This window comes from Phyllobates terribilis, unplaced genomic scaffold, assembly GCF_046119375.1.
Source record: "Phyllobates terribilis strain yellow unplaced genomic scaffold, ASM4611937v1 Scaffold_11__3_contigs__length_659146591, whole genome shotgun sequence".
Taxonomy (NCBI): domain Eukaryota; kingdom Metazoa; phylum Chordata; class Amphibia; order Anura; family Dendrobatidae; genus Phyllobates; species Phyllobates terribilis.
Window position 1 is genome coordinate 611,158,032 of NW_027362771.1, and position 13,693 is coordinate 611,171,724.

At 51.2% G+C, this 13,693-nt stretch overlaps 1 non-coding gene across 1 annotated transcript; it reads right to left on the reverse strand.

Annotated features, from left to right (window-relative positions):
* Positions 1-1,266: 1,266 nt before the first annotated feature.
* TRNAQ-UUG (transfer RNA glutamine (anticodon UUG)) lies at positions 1,267-1,338 on the reverse strand. The gene has a single exon. It is a non-coding gene; the product is annotated as a tRNA-Gln (tRNA).
* Positions 1,339-13,693: the final 12,355 nt, after the last annotated feature.

Here is a 13,693-nt window from a genome sequence, read left to right on the forward strand (position 1 = left end):
TATTTTGAATTTGCAGCGTGATGGAGGTCAGTATAGATGGACTAATAGAACAAGTCCCACACACTGCTAGAAGGCCAAATATTTTTTCAGAGCTAGATGCAGAAAAAAATTAGATTCAGTTTGCAACCTGATGGAGGTCAGTATAGATGGACTAATAGAATGATGCTATGCCCAAAAGATTTTACTTCACTAGGTGCAGTAAAAAAATTGGTATTCTATACACAGGTGGTATATCTTGCAACATAGATAGGCTACTCCACTGACTAACACACTCTGCAATAGGCCAAAAAGGATTAGCTTTGCTAGATTTAGCCAAATGCTGTGAAAAAAACTTGCACAGCACTGGCACAGACCTGGCTCGCAAAAACTGATAGGAACTCATGTAACCTAGTCCTGAAAAGGACTGCAATTACAATTAGTCTTTACTCCCACAATCTATCTATTTAAGAGCACAGACCTGCCTGATAAAAGTCGTAGGAAATGCTGTAACCTAGTCCTTAAAAGCACTGCAATCACAACTATTCCCTTCTCCCAAGCTATCTGTAGATTTGTGCGAAAATTGGCTTGAAATTAACAAGGTATAGCGCACACAGCAACAGCGGTGCCGTCTAACACGCAGCTGCAGCAGTGAGAAAATGGTGGCGACGGGGAAAATGGCTTGGTCTTATAGGGCAAGGACATGTGACATACACTGCCAATGACACATGCCCTTGCTTGTGTGAAAAAAAGCACTTCGCTCCGTGTGTGCGCTGCTGATAGGCTGACAGATTGCACCTCACCACTGTAAATGTGGGAAAGAGAAAAAAAATGGAGATCTTCATTATTCCTGCAGAGATCCATCCCCTGTCCCTCCCCCCACCCCGCTGTACACTCAAACTGCGTATTAACATTAATTTTCATCATTACTGAGAAAAAATCCAGTTATGATTTTGGTGCACGAACAGTTATCGAACATAACCTCGAACAGCCGAATTTTTCTCAAATTGTTTGTGTTCGCCGAACGGCTCGAACACCGCCCAAAACAGCTCGAATTTGAGATTGGCGAACAGTTCGAGTCGAACATCGCTCATCTCTATTAAACACCTGCCCATGGGAAGATATGTAGGCTAAATACAGAATCCAGAAAGGAAGGGCCCCGCCACTGTATGTACATAGTCCAAAAAACACAAAACAAAGCCAAAGAAATGAGAATCCACTGTAGAATCTTACATGAAGACATTTTATAACCTAAGCCAAAGAAACCAATAAAGTCTAAATAAAACACTTAGGTTCCACTGAGAGTCGAACTCAGATTGCTGGACTCAAAGTCCAGAGTGCTAACCATTACACCATGGAACCTACTTCGTAATGAGCTCTTGACTCTTATATTTCGTATATGGCGAATAACCATACACACCTGTAATTAATAATAACACTACAAACCCATAAAAGAATGTATTTTTCTCTATTGGGCTCATCAGGGACTTTTGCTGAGTAGTTTTACTTTCAGATAGTATTATATGTCGCCAATGAAGATAAAGATATTTGCGAATTCTCTCATTTATTTACAATTCATCCGAAATCGTAAAAGTGGCAGAAAGATCCAATCATCCCTTCTGATGTGAATAGAAATTGATAGTAAAAAAAAATTTGCAAAAAAAAAATCAGGTTCGTACAAAATTTTAAGTTAGATTTCTGTATTCAAAGCCATAACAATGACACCGGTGTCTTGTCTTGTAAACTATTTTTAAAGGAGACATGAAGGGTATCATATTCTTTCTCTTCCCTTTCTGTATTTTCACTATAAACATCCAAATGCTCAGGCACACACAGTGGTGCCATGGTGTAATGGTTAGCACTCTGGACTCTGAATCCAGCGATCCAAGTTCAAATTTCAGTGGGACCTGACTTTTGTTGCCAATTTATTAATTGTCGATTTCTATGCACATTAGAAAGGAAGATTGGATATTTCTTCCAATTTTAAGATTTCTGATGAAAGTATTTTTATTTAAAATATTTAATGCAAATATTCTTCATTAAAAAAAATTATTTTCACAGGTAATTAAACAACACACACAACATTAGCAATCAGAAATATACTTTATGTGAATGAAAAATAAGTCACAGGAGACAGTGGCGTAGCTACAGAGGGGCAGAGGGTGCTGGCGCACTGCACCCCGAGCTCAAAGGGGCCCACCACTGACTACACACTGTTAAGCCCCAAGGTAGAGCAGGGAAACTTGATCTCCCAGCAATACCGCTCTCCAGTCTACAGAACGGCCGAGGCACTGAAGCATGCACAGGACATCAGAGGTCCGGTGTGGTGATGTCATCTTACTGCGCCGGGACAATGACGTCTAGTGCGTGCACTGGCACTTCGACAGCATATTGGTCCACCTGGTCCCCACCGATGGACTCATTTGGATCCTGGATTAGGTGAGTATATGATGTTTCTTATTTTGAATAAAACTTTTGGTGGCATCATAAACAGTGGGGGACTCTGAAACAGAGGAGGGGGCCTTATACTTTGCAGGGACTATTGTAGGGGCCCTTTTAAAGTGTGGGCCAATTATACAGTTTGGGGGATAATGTGGTGCCCATTATACAGTTTGGGGGATAATGTGGGGCCCATTATACAGTTTGGTTGCTGAACTCCTAGCTCCGCCTTTGAGCAGAGACAATATTATTATTATTATTATTTATTATTATAGCGCCATTTATTCCATGGCGCTTTACATGTGATAGGGATATGCATAACAAAAGCATTTACATAATCTTAACAAAACGAGTCAGCGACTGGTACAGGAGGAGCGAGGACCCTGCCCGCGAGGGCTCACAGTCTACAAGGGATGGGTGAGGATACATTAGGTGAGGGTAGAGCTGGTCGTGCAGTGGTGTTTACTGCAGGTTGTAGGCTTGTCGGAAGAGGTGGGTCTTCAGGTTCCTTTTGAAGGTTTCCACGGTCGGCGAGAGTCTGATATGTTGGGGTAGAGAGTTCCAGAGTAGGGGGGAAGCACGGGAGAAATCTTGTATACGATTGTGGGAGGAGGAGATAAGAGGGGAGTAGAGAAGGAGATCTTGTGAGGATCGGAGGTTGCGTGCAGGTAAGTACCGGGAGACTAGGTCACAGATGTATGGGGGAGACAGGTTGTGGATGGCTTTGTATGCCATGGTTAGGGTTTTGAACTGAATTCTCTGGGCAATGGGGAGCCAGTGAAGGGATTGACAGAGAGGAGAGGCCGGGGAATAGCGGGGGGACAGGTGGATTAGTCGAGCAGCAGAGTTTAGGATAGATTGGAGAGGCGCAAGAGTGTTGGAAGGGAGGCCACGGAGCAGGAGGTTGCAGTAGTCGAGGTGGGATATGATGAGGGCATGCACTAGTGTTTTTGCAGAGTCTTTGCTGAGGAATGCACGGATCCGGGAGATGTTTTTGAGTTGGAGTCGGCAGGAGGTGGAAAGGGCTTGGATATGTGGCTTGAAGGAGAGATCAGAGTCCAGGGTTACCCCAAGGCAGCGAGCTTGTGGGACTGGGGAGAGTGAACAGCCATTGACGTTGATGGATAGGTCGGATGGGGGATGTGAATGAGAGGGTGGAAAGATGATGAACTCTGTTTTATCCATGTTGAGTTTTAGAAATCTGTCGGAGAAGAAGGATGAGATGGCAGACAGACATTGTGGGATTCTGGTTAGTAGGGAGGAGATATCGGGTCCAGAGAGAGATCTGTGTGTCGTCAGCATAGAGGTGATACTGAAAGCCGTGAGACTCTATGAGCTGTCCCAGGCCGAAGGTGTAGATGGAGAAGAGCAGAGGTCCTAGAACTGAACCTTGGGGGACACCGACAGATAGGGGGCGAGATGAGGAGGTGGTGTGTGAGTGAGAGACGCTGAATGTCCTGTCTGTTAAGTATGAGGAGATCCAAGATAGAGCCAAGTCCGTGATGCCAAGAGATGAGAGAATCTGGAGTAAGAGGGAATGGTCCACTGTGTCAAAGGCAGATGACAGGTCCAGAAGGAGGAGGACAGAGTAGTGTTGCTTGGATTTGGCATTTAGTAGGTCGTTGGTGACTTTGGTCAGGGCAGTTTCAGTCGAGTGATGCGGTCGGAAGCCAGATTGTAGACGGTCGAAGAGGGAGCAGGAGGAGAGGTGGGAGGACAGTTCAAGGTGGACATGTTGTTCTAGAAGTTTTGAGGCAAAGGGGAGGAGTGATATGGGGCGGTAGCTAGTCAGAGAGGAAGGGTCAAGGGAGGGCTTTTTGAGGATGGGTGTGATTGCGGCATGTTTGAAACATGAGGGGAAGACTCCGGTTGTTAGTGATAGTTTGAAGAGGTGGGTTAGGGTTGGGATGAAGACTGTGGTGAGGTTAGTGATGAGGTGGGATGGGATTGGGTCAAGTTCGCAGGTGGTGAGGTGTGATTTGGAGAGTAAAGAGGAGACTTGACCTTCTGTAATGGTGGAGAAGTGGGGTTTGGAGGAGGAGGGTTGAGTAGATATGAGGAGGGGTTGTGTGGACTTTAGGCAAAAGTTTTGTCTGATGGTGTCAATCTTCTGTTTGAAGAATGAGGCAAAGTCGTCGGCTGAGATGAGAGAAGAGGGAGGAGGTGCTGGGGGAAGAAGGAGAGATTTGAAAGTGTTAAATAGCTGTTTAGGGTTGTGAGATAGGGAGGATATGAGAGATGAGAAGTAGGTTTGTTTTGCTGTAGTGAGTGCGGACTTGAAATTAGTGAGGGATTGCTTGAATGCGATGAAGTGCTCGATGGAGTGAGACATTTTCCATCTCTGCTCCACAACCCTGGAGGCCCGGCGCAGTTCTTTGGTAAGTTTAGTGTGCCAGGGTTGCCTGTTGAATGTACGAGGTGTGGTGTGTGTGAGAGGGGCGATCGAGTCTAGAGCTGAAGCAATTGTGGTGTTATATGAAGCAGCAGCAACGTCTGCATCGTGTAAGGAATTTATGTCTGTGAGAGGAAGGAGGGATTCAGAGAGAGAGTGTAGGTCAAGGTGTTTGAGATTTCTGCGAGGGTGTGTGAGTTTGTGGAGTGGGGATTGTGCACCCGGAGAGGAGAGGGTAGAGAATGTGAGGAGGTTATGGTCAGAGAGAGGGAGTGGTGAGTTAGAGAGGTTAGATAGGGAACAGAGGCGGGTGAAGATGAGGTCCAGTGTGTGGCCATCTTTGTGGGTGGGTGTGGAAGACCATTGAGTGAGTCCAAAGGAAGAAGTGAGGGATAGGAGCTTAGAGACAGACGAGTGGGGAGTGTCAATGGGGATGTTGAAGTCACCCATTATGATAGTGGGGATGTCAGTGGAAAGGAAGTGAAGCAGCCAGGTGGTGAAGTGGCCTAAGAAAGTGGTGGCTAGCCCTGGGGGTCGGTAAATGACAGCCAGTTGGAGGCAGAGGGGGAATAGATGCGCACACAGTGCACCTCAAAAGAGGGGAGTGTAACGGAGGGTGGCAGTGGGATTTTGGTGAAAGCGCAGAGTTCTGATAGAAGGAAACCTACGCCTCCACCATGTTTGCCATTGGGGCGGGGGGTGTGGGAAAGGTGGAATCCGCCATATGAAAGGGCAGCTGGGGAGGCTGTGTCAGAGGGGGTGAGCCAGGTTTTGGTGATGGCGAGGAAGGAGAGTTTGTTTGTAATGAAAAGATCGTGGATGAAGGAAAGTTTGTTGCAGACAGAGCGAGCGTTCCATAGAGCTCCTGTTAGTATAGCTGAGGAGGTGGGTATTAGTTGGATGGGTATGAGGTTAGAAGGGTTGCGACAGTTTGAGGAAGGTCGTGGATAGGAGGTAGAAGTGACTGTGGGGATATGGCGAGGAGGACCAGGATTTGGAGAGATATCTCCAGCAGTGAGGAGGAGCAGAGAAAGTGTTAGCAGGTGGGAGCAGGAGAGAGCATGAGGTGGCTGTCTGTGTTTGGAGATCCAGGATTGAATGTTGAGGAATAATTTGGAGGAGGAGGTGAGGTGAATTGGGAGGATAGAGGGAGAGATGAAGAGTTTCTTACTAGGTGTAGGGATTTGAGGGGTTATTAGAAAGTGGAGGACTATAGAGGAAAAAGTGAGAGCTAATAGAAACATAGTTAAAAGAGAGTGAGTGGTCAAAGTGTTTGTTACCTGACTCATGCCCTGACTAACTGCCTCTGAAATAACTGCCACTTCTCTCCGAAGCCACTTTGCACAAGAAGACGCGTGCACACCCCACAATATTGAAAAACTGTACAGTGTATTAAAAATCAGTTGGCAGCATCTCGTAATCCACCATCTTAAAATGCTCAGACACTCTACCAGATATGCATCCATAATATTTCACTAAATTAAGTAGTCAGCGTTGACTATAGGGAATGAAAAATACATGTGCCTATTAGATGATCAACCTCTTAGTGACCACCAACACAACTTAAAACTCACCTGAGATATATGTGAATAGCATCCTCTGACAGGCATCTGTCCGTTGTACACAATATCCGACACCCTGGTTCATCAGTCACTGTAACATACCTGGCGGCATCCTTGCATAGTGGTCCATCTCCCACTGTGCAAGAGCGCGCACTTGATCTCCAATCCAGAATGTCTCTCTGGCTTCCCTCCATGCTGTCTGTTTGCTTCTGTGTGCTGCTGCTTAAGGGCGGGGCCGAAAGACTTCCTGCTTTTTGTACCTGCTGCAGGTACACCCCTTGTGCATCCTCAGCCTATTGCTGTCTGTCACCTGGTCCTTAAACCAGCTGCTCCAATTAACCCATGCCTGAGCATTGTGTTTCATTCAGTGTGTTCTTTCACTCTGAATGTGCCAGGTTCCCTTCTGTGTTTGCTTGTCTGCCTATCCTGGAGGCTGTATTTCCAGGCCTGTCTGAACACGCTCCTTGCCGGGTCGTTTCGCCTTCTAGGGGCCGTATACCTAGACCCACTCCTGTATCTTGTCTGTCCTGTCTGAACACGCTCCTGGACTGTTCCTCCTGCCTTCTAGGGGTTGCTTACCTCGACCCGCTCCTGTATCTTGCTACTGTGTCTGTTCTTGTCTGTATATTCTTCTAGCCCGTTTCCTGTGTTTCTCTTTGTCCGTACCTTTCCTTTTTCTGCAGAGTCTGTACTCGTACCTAACTCCTGCTCGTTGTCACTGTACTCCCGTTTGTGAGATTGTGGTCCACTCGCTACTTCACTGCAAGTACCCTGTGGGTATCTGGCTCTGCCTTTCCCTTCCTGTCTGTTCCGTGTGAACAGAGCCCTGTCCCCCCAGCTCTGCCTTGCTCACCGCTCCGGCGGTTCTAGCTTGCTCTGCCTTTGCTCACCGCTCAGGCGGTTCTTGCCTGCTCTGCCTTTGCTCACCGCTCCGGCGGTTCTAGCCTGCTCTGCCTTGCTCACCGCTCCGGCAGTTCTAGCCTGCTCTGCCTTTGCTCACCGCTCCGGCGGTTCTAGCCTGCTCTGCCTTTGCTCACCGCTCCGGCGGTTCAAGCCTGCTCTTGTTTTGCTCACCGCTCCATGCGGCCTCGTCCTGCTCTACTCTTGCTCACTGCTCCGGCAGTCTCGCTCTCCTCTGACTACTCTTGCTCACAGCTCCAGGCGGCCTCGTCCTGCTCTACTCTTGCTCACCGCTCCAGGCGGCCTCGTCTTGCTCATCGCTCCAGGCCGCCTCGTCCTGCTCTACTCTTGCTCACCGCTTCAGGCGGCTGTAACATACCTGGCGGCGTCCTTGCATGGTGGTCCATCTCCCACTGTGCAAGAGCGCGCACTTGAGCTCCAGTCCAGAATGTCTCTCTGGCTTCCCTCCATGCTGTCTGTTTGTGTCTGTTTCTGCTGCTTAAGGGCGGCGCCCGATCACTTCCTGCTTTTTGTACCTGCTGTGGGTCACACACCTTGTGCGTCCTCAGCCTATTGCTGTCTGTCACCTGGTATATAGCTCAGCTGCTCCCATCTATCCCTGCCTGAGCATAGTGGTTCATTCAGTGTGTGCTTGCACTCTGAAGGTGCCAGGTCCCGTTCTTTGTCTCCTGCTTTGCGGTATCAGTTCCCGTGTCTGAACTGAGTCTTGTCTATGTCTCCTGCCTTGCGGTATCAGTTCCCGTGTCTGGGCTGAGTCCTGTCTATGTCTCCTGCCTTGCGGTATCAGTTCCCGTGTCTGAACTGAGTCCTGTCTGTGTTCTCTTGTCTGCCTATCCTGGAGGCTGTATTTCCAGGCCTGTCTGAACACGCTCCTAGCCTGTTCCTCCCGCCTTCTAGGGGCCGATTACCTAGACCCGTTCCTGTATCTTGTCTGAACACGCTCCTAGCCTGTTCCTCCCGCCTTCTAGGGGCCGATTACCTAGACCTGTTCCTGTATCTTGTCTGTCCTGTCTGAACACGCTCCTTGTCTGTTCGTCCCGCCTCTCTGGGGGCCGTATTCCCAGACCCGCTCCTGTATCCCGCTGCAGTGTCGGTCTCCTCCGTACACTCAGTTCCAGTCTGAACTCTTTCCTATCCTTTACCTGTTTTGCCTCTATGTCCGTTCCCTTCCTTTTTCTGCAGAGTCTGAACTCGTACCTAACTCCTGCTTGTTGTCTCTGTACTCCCGTTTGTGAGTTTGTGGTCCACTCGCTACTTCACTGCAAGTATCCTGTGGGTATCTGGCTCTGCCTTTCTCTTCCTGTCTGTTCCGTGTGAACAGAGCCCTGTCCCCCCTGCTCTGCCTTGCTTACCGCTCCGGCGGTTCTAGCCTGCTCTGCCTTTGCTCACCGCTCCGGCGGTTCTAGCTTGCTCTGCCTTTGCTCACCGCTCAGGCGGTTCTTGCCTGCTCTGACTCCTTTGCTCACCGCTCATGCGGTTCTAGCCTGCTCTGACTCCTTTGCTCGCTGCTCCGGCAGCCTTGCTCCGCTCGGACCCTTTTGCTCGCTGCTCCGGCAGTCTCGCTCCGCTCTTATCCTTTTGCTCACTGCTCCTGCAGTCTTGCTCCACTCTTGCTCACCGCTCCAGGCGGCCTCGTCCTGCTTTACTCTTGCTCACTGCTCCGGCAGTCTCGCTCAGCTCTGACCCTTTGTTCACCGCTCCTGGTGGCCTTGTCCTGCTCTACTCTTGCTCACCGCTCCAGGCGGCCTTGTCCTGCCCTGTTCTCGCTCACCTCTCTGGGCGGCCTCACTCTGCCTGTATTGTTCCTGAGTCCCAGTGTGTACTGGGTCCTATCCCGCTTGTGTTCCTACCTGCTAGTGCCTCCCTGTCTGCACTCTAGCTGTGCTTGCCTGTACCCCTCTGCCTGTATTGTTCCTGAGTCCCAGTGTGTACTGGGTCCTATCCCGCCTGTGTTCCTACCTGCTAGTGCCTCCCTGTCTGCACTCTAGCTGTGCTTGCCTGTACCCCCCTGCCTGCATACCCGCCTGCCTGCATACCAGTCGTGCCTGCCTATACCCACCAGTCTGTGTGCCAGCCTACCAGTCTGTTCCTGTATTCCCCTGTGTGGGTCAACAGCCGTGTCTGGGGTCTGTCCTGGAGTAGCACCTGGTCCCTCTGCTCGGTTCCTCCTTGGTGCACTGGCGTCGTATGCCGTCGTGCGACCCTGGTCGGATCGGGTGAATACCTAGTTACGCCCCTCCAGGCATTCACTCTCCGGCACGGTCCAGTGGAATCACTACAATCACACGCACACGCCGCTCAGCCCGGGCGTGTGCATTACAGCATGCTCAGGCCATGGTTCCCGTTGAGCCCCACGGCCTTCGCTCTCTGAGAAGTTTTCCAGCGAATACATGCATTAAAATAAATAAATAATTTTTTTTTTCCCTTTAGCTGAGTTCCAGGCGAATTACGCACCCGTCCAGATGGATCTATCTGCTCTCGTTCCTGCGGATCCGCTACGTTATTATGGGGATCCAAGACAAAGTCGTGCATTTGTTGAGCAATGCATGCTACACTTCAAGTTCTACCCTCTATGTTTTCCCACCGATCGGGTTAAGCTGGCATTCATTATGTCTTACCTGGCGGGTGATGCCTTGGAATGGATCAACCCCCTATATGAAACACAGGATCCGATCCTTCTGGACCTAATGGCCTTCCTGGTGGCCTTTCTAATGGTCTTCGATGATCCTAACCCGGAGGCTCCTGCTGAAGCTTCACTTCCCAATATCCCGGAGCAGCCCCAATGGGTAATGTGTGTGGGTAGCGAAATAGTCCTCCAGCCCAATGAGACAACTGCCCACCCAGAATCCTCACAGGGTGACTACGCTTTCCGGAATACTTCTCCCAACCTCAAGAGGCAGTCCAGACGTGCTAGACGTAGAGGCAAGCCGTCACGCCAGGGTCTGTCCTCCCTGAGACCTCCTGACCCCAACCTTGAAGTCCCTACTGAAGCTTCATCTCCCTGTATCCCGGAGAAGCCCCAATGGGTAATGTGCGTGGGTAGTGCTCCAGTTCTCCTGCCCGAAGAGACTTCTGCCCATCCAGACTCCACACAGGGGAACTTCCTGCACCCGGCATCAGATGCTTCACCCACTTTAACCGGTGTGCATGTCCAAGGATGCTCCAAAGCTGTGGTTACCTCAGAGTCTGTGCACCTCTACTACCTGGCGGAGGACCCCCTGTTGCCTCCTGAATCCTCCGGGATACCACTCGATGACAAATGGAGAGAGACTTCTCTACACCCGGTACTCGATACTTTGTCCGCTTCGTCCTGTGAGCCTGACAATGGGTACCCCAAAGTGGTAGCTACCCCCGAGTCTCTACACCCCTCCGACCAGGCGGAGGACCTTCAATTGTTTCCTGAACCCTTCGGGGTGCTACCTGGTAGCGAAAGGACAGAGACTCTCCTATACTCTGTACCTGATACCTCGCTCGCTTCGTCCAGTGAGTCCAACCTAGTGTACTCCGAAGCAGAGGTTACTCCTGAGTCTCTACACCCCTCTGACCAGGCGGAGGACCTCCAGTTGTCTCCAGAACCCTTCGGGGTGCCACCTGGTGGTGAATGGACAGAGACTTTCCTATATCCTTTATCTGATACCTCGCTTGCTTCATCCAGTGAGTCCGACCTAGTGTACTCTGAAGCAGAGGTTACCCGTGAGTCTCTACACTCCTCTGACCAGGCGGAGGACCGCCAGTTGTCTCCAGAACCCTTCGGGGAGCCACCTGGTGGTGAATGGACAGAGACTTTCCTATACTCGGTACCCGATACCTCGCCTGCTTCGTCCAGTGAGTCCAACCTAGTGTACTCTGAAGCAGATGTTTTCTCTGAGCCTCTGCACTCTTCTGACCCGGCGGAGGACCTCCAGTTGTTTCCTGAATCCTCCGGGGTACCACCAGATAACAAAGAGACAGTGACTTTTCCTCATTATGTACCTGATAACCTGTCTATTTCTTCCTGTGAGCTTGACAAGATGTACCTCGAAGCAGAGATTACCCCCAAGTCTCTGTCCCCCTCCAACTCGGTGGAGGACTTCCAGTTGTCTCCTGTACCCTCTGGGGTGCCACCTGAAAATATGTGGAAAGAGACTTCCTTGTGTGCTGTTCCTGGTACTCCACCCGTTTCGTCTGTTGCTGAGGATGCCTTGATGGGAGGTAGCATCCTAGCTACCCAGAGGAGACCAGTTTTTCTGGTGGACAGTGGAAGTGATCTCTTCGAAGTGAAGAATTGGCCCTCGAATTCCCTGCGGAAGATCCTGGCAGGCCTGAAGAAGAGGGGGCGTAAGGGGGGGGTACTGTAACATACCTGGCGGCGTCCTTGCATGGTGGTCCATCTCCCACTGTGCAAGAGCGCACACTTGAGCTCCAGTCCAGAATGTCTCTCTGGCTTCCCTCCATGCTGTCTGTTTGTGTCTGTTTCTGCTGCTTAAGGGCGGCGCCCGATCACTTCCTGCTTTTTGTACCTGCTGTGGGTCACACCCCTTGTGCGTCCTCAGCCTATTGCTGTCTGTCACCTGGTATATAGCTCAGCTGCTCCCATCTATCCCTGCCTGAGCATAGTGGTTCATTCAGTGTGTGCTTGCACTCTGAAGGTGCCAGGTCCCGTTCTTTGTCTCCTGCTTTGCGGTATCAGTTCCCGTGTCTGAACTGAGTCCTGTCTATGTCTCCTGCCTTGCGGTATCAGTTCCCGTGTCTGGGCTGAGTCCTGTCTATGTCTCCTGCCTTGCGGTATCAGTTCCCGTGTCTGAACTGAGTCCTGTCTATGTCTCCTGCCTTGCGGTATCAGTTCCCGTGTCTGAACTGAGTCCTGTCTATGTCTCCTGCCTTGCGGTATCAGTTCCCGTGTCTGAACTGAGTCCTGTCTGTGTTCTCTTGTCTGCCTATCCTGGAGGCTGTATTTCCAGGCCTGTCTGAACACGCTCCTAGCCTGTTCCTCCCGCCTTCTAGGGGCCGATTACCTAGACCCGTTCCTGTATCTTGTCTGAACACGCTCCTAGCCTGTTCCTCCCGCCTTCTAGGGGCCGATTACCTAGACCTGTTCCTGTATCTTGTCTGTCCTGTCTGAACACGCTCCTTGTCTGTTCGTCCCGCCTCTCTGGGGGACGTATTCCCAGACCCGCTCCTGTATCCCGCTGCAGTGTCGGTCTCCTCCGTACACTCAGTTCCAGTCTGAACTCTTTCCTATCCTTTACCTGTTTTGCCTCTATGTCCGTTCCCTTCCTTTTTCTGCAGAGTCTGAACTCGTACCTAACTCCTGCTTGTTGTCTCTGTACTCCCGTTTGTGAGTTTGTGGTCCACTCGCTACTTCACTGCAAGTATCCTGTGGGTATCTGGCTCTGCCTTTCTCTTCCTGTCTGTTCCGTGTGAACAGAGCCCTGTCCCCCCTGCTCTGCCTTGCTTACCGCTCCGGCGGTTCTAGCCTGCTCCTACTCCTTTGTTCACCGCTCCGGCGGTTCTAGCCTGCTCTGACTCCTTTGCTCACCGCTCAGGCGGTTCTAGCCTGCTCTGACTCCTTTGCTCACCGCTCCTGCGGTTCTAGCCTGCTCTGACTCCTTTGCTCGCTGCTCCGGCAGCCTTGCTCCGCTCGGACCCTTTTGCTCGCTGCTCCGGCAGTCTCGCTCCGCTCTTATCCTTTTGCTCACTGCTCCTGCAGTCTTGCTCCACTCTTGCTCACCACTCCAGGCGGCCTCGTCCTGCTTTACTCTTGCTCACTGCTCCGGCAGTCTCGCTCAGCTCTGACCCTTTGTTCACCGCTCCTGGCGGCCTTGTCCTGCTCTACTCTTGCTCACCGCTCCAGGCGGCCTTGTCCTGCCCTGTTCTCGCTCACCTCTCTGGGCGGCCTCACTCTGCCTGTATTGTTCCTGAGTCCCAGTGTGTACTGGGTCCTATCCCGCTTGTGTTCCTACCTGCTAGTGCCTCCCTGTCTGCACTCTAGCTGTGCTTGCCTGTACCCCCCTGCCTGCATACCCGCCTGCCTGCATACCAGTCGTGCCTGCCTATACCCACCAGTCTGTGTGCCAGCCTACCAGTCTGTTCCTGTATTCCCCTGTGTGGGTCAACAGCCGTGTCCGGGGTCTGTCCTGGAGTAGCACCTGGTCCCTCTGCTCGGTTCCTCCTTGGTGCACTGGCGTCGTATGCCGTCGTGCGACCCTGGTCGGATCGGGTGAATCCCTAGTTACGCCCCTCCAGGCATTCACTCTCCGGCACGGTCCAGTGGAATCACTACAATCACACGCACACGCCGCTCAGCCCGGGCGTGTACATTACAGCGGCCTCGTCATGCTCTACTCTTGCTCACTGCTCCAGGCGGCCTCGTCTTGCTGACCGCTCCAGGCGGCCTCGTCCTGCTCTACTCTTGCTCACCGCT